Here is a 3,336-nt window from a genome sequence, read left to right as displayed (position 1 = left end):
TTGTTTCTCCCCAAAATCTCTGCCCTGTGACACTGTGACTAATATCTCTGAGCAGCAACCATTTGATTAGGGTGGGCCCTGCACACAGGGGACCGCACCCTGGCCGGTCTCTTTAGGTAACCTGAGCTGGCTGCAGTCCTGAGGGAGGGGGAACCTGCTCCCTCTGCCCACGGGACTTGCATCAGTTACCTGGGTGGGGGGTTTCTAGCTGGGGAGCTGGAATCTGCCTGGTAACAGGTGATGCATTTCAAATTGGTTGGCTGACAGCCAGCTGGGGCTGACCTCCACTGGCCCAGGTGAGTGAGGTCACGGGGGCTATATAGCTTGGGAGGGGGAGGAGGCTCTTTTCTCTTCGGCCATGAGGTGAAGCAGCAGCCAAGCAGGGGAGACAGAGGGGCCTTGCCATCGGGACCGAGCTCTCTCTCTCACCCCCAGACTCCAGAGGGGAAACGGGAGAACGCTGGAAGATGCGTGTGAGGAAGCTACTCAATCGCATTAGATATCTAGCTGGCAGTAACACAGATGCGTAATCAAAAGGCTACCTCAGCCACACTGTTTGCTCTCTAGGATTTCTAAGATATTGCTCAACCGTGTACCCTAGTTTCCCCTACCCCCTGTAATCAATACAGTTCTCCTTTTTGACCGGTGTGGGAGACTTATTGAGGGGTGGGTCTAAATTACGCCAGAGAGACCCCTTAGGCCTGCAGACTAAGGGAGACTTTACTTTTTGCCCCCTGACTTGGGGAAGTGCCCCAAGTGCCTGTACCGGGTCGAGTACCCGTCGGACTATTAGGCCTGTGTTTCCCCGAGGACACAGGGCCGAGACAGTCCCTTCTCGGGGTGGTGGCGGCACGTTACCCCCAGACTAGCGAGTGTGCTCCGGGAGAGGGGTCAGTGAAGCATAAGGCACCCCTAGGGAGGCATTCGGAGTCTGGAAGGTGGTCGGGCGCAGGGAGGTGGGCGGCTCAATGCAGGAGCGCCCCCTACTGGCCCGCCACACGTGGTGGCAGGCGTGGGATCTGAATACCCTGCACCTTTAAAGGCATAATTTGGGAAGAGTAATAGAGTCACTGAAATCCCTTGAGCAAACAATTTCTAATTTGGCATCGGGTCGACTGGATAGTGTAGATACCCAGGATGGTGGAGCAGTACACCGAAAAGACTGTGCCTGAAGTAAGAGAGCTGGCGAAAGAGAGAGGCCTTCATGTGAAGAAAGGGCTAAAGAAGGAGGAACTGATTAAACTCCTGTGTGACAATGACTCAGCCATAGAGCAACCTCCACACTCGCCAACTCCTGAGTCCTCCCCACAATCACAGCGCCGCACGCCTAATTGCAGTCCTCAGGGAGATCAACCCCTACAGAGGAGTGACAGGGCAAGCTCAAGTATGAGCTGGAGCTGAAAAAGATGGAGCTGGAGTTGAAAAAAATGGAGCGTGAGAAGGCAAAGATGGAGATGGAGCTGAGGAAGATGGAGCTGGCGGAGAAGACAGCACAGTGCAAGGCCCGAGAGGCGGAGGCCCGAGAGGCAGAGGCCAAGCGCAAGCACGAACTTGAGGTACTCCGTCTGCGGACCAACAGAGATGATGCGGGCCCTCCGTGAGCGCCCGGGGAACGCCCCAAACCGAACTCCTGAGCCTTCGCTCGCTACCGACCCAGAGATCACCCCAACGTTTTCCTCAGCATCTTTGAAAAGCAAGCCCGACGGTTGAAGGTGCCTGAGCAGGAGTAGATGCTGCATGTAGCGGCTCTGGTAGATGGCTACCTGGTGGCGGTCCTGAACAGCCTGCCCTCAGATACAGCTGATGACTGTGATAGATTTAAACAGGCCGTGGCTGCAAGATTCAAGTTAGGGCCGGACTATTTCCGTAAAAAATTGCGTAATCTCCGCCCACAACCGGGGAAGTCAATGGCTGATTATGTGGCCTTGATGTGGGATGCTTTCCTTAAATGGGTAGGGGGAGCCAAGGCTGACACTGCCGAGAAAACATACCACCTCATGGTATTGGACCAATTCTATCATTGCTGTCCAAGGGAGGTTAAAACCCTAGTCAAGGACAGGGGCCCCAAAACAGTCCATGAGGCCGCTGAAATTGTGGATCAGCTGTTGCTTAATCGTGAAGGGTCAGACAAAAAACCTCCCTACTCTGGGAAGGAACATAAAGGGGTCCAAAGAGAGGGGAGGGGAGGGGAGGGGAGGGCCAGGTCCAAAAGGGGAAAAGGGGCCATCCCAGACTGAGAGTAAGGAGGCCCCTGATTGGACCAAACACCCCAATTCGGAGAAGAGGGGGTGCTATAACTGCGGAGAGCCGGGCCACATCAAGCCCAACTGCCCAAAGTTAAGCAACAAACCCAAGCCCGTCAGACATGCAACAGCTGTACGCAGTGAGGGGGGAGACCCGAGCCCCTCCGAGGGGCGTGCCTGTTGCTACAGGATCACAAACCTGGAGGAGGTGATGGCCCCCCACCGGACCAAGATAACGGTCAATGGGCGAACCCTTATTGGGGAACTGGACATGGGGTCCAGCGTGACATTAATCGATGCCAACCTAGTTTCACCTGCAGATAATAATCCCAGGGAAGACCCTTACCCTTCAAGGGGTGGGGTCTCCGCCATTCGAGATACCGGTAACCCGGTCACCCCTCGAGTGGAGAGGCTGCGCGATGCATGTAGAAATGGGTGTGCTGGAAGGGGCTCCAGCTCCCATCCTGGTGAGACGGGATATACTTAATCAAGAACTTCTGCACAGAGAGCTGGACCAGGCCCTAGAGCTAGAGCCCTACCGCATTAACGAGGTGACACATCTGCAGAGCAAAAAGGCTAGACGGGGAGGGTTAGAAACTCCCCAAGAGACAGCCACGCCATTGGCTGCACTGGGAGAGGCCCCAGTGGAGGGTGATCGCACACCAGTTCCTGAGGGAACTAGCAACCCCGAGGGTGGGCTAAGTGACAGTCCCAGGGAAGTGTCTGTTCCGTCAGTGGCAGAGGAAGGAGAGACTCTCAGGGAGGAGTCCAGGGAAGTCCCTGAGGGTGAAGGTGCACTCCCCGCAGGAGCCCCCGAACTCTCTGCGGACAGCTTAGCCGGGCGAGAGGAGTTCAAGCAGGAGGTTCTGGGGGACCCCAGCCTGGAGGACCTCCAGCAGATGGCTCAGGAGCAGGAGAGTGAGTTCACCCCAGAGAAGAGGGAACAGGTGGTCTGGGATAAGGGACTTCTCTACCAGTTGTGGGTGCCCAGGAACTGCACCCAGAACGGGGAACCCCATCGCCAGATCATACTACCTCGCAAATACAGACAACGATTGCTCTCCATGGCTCACGATTTACCTTGTGCTGGTCA

The sequence above is a fragment of the Crocodylus siamensis genome, chromosome 15 (genome assembly GCF_052110815.1).
Source record: "Crocodylus siamensis isolate JL-2025a chromosome 15, ASM5211081v1, whole genome shotgun sequence".
Classification (NCBI taxonomy): Eukaryota; Metazoa; Chordata; order Crocodylia; family Crocodylidae; genus Crocodylus; species Crocodylus siamensis.
This window is presented reverse-complemented; position numbering follows the sequence as displayed.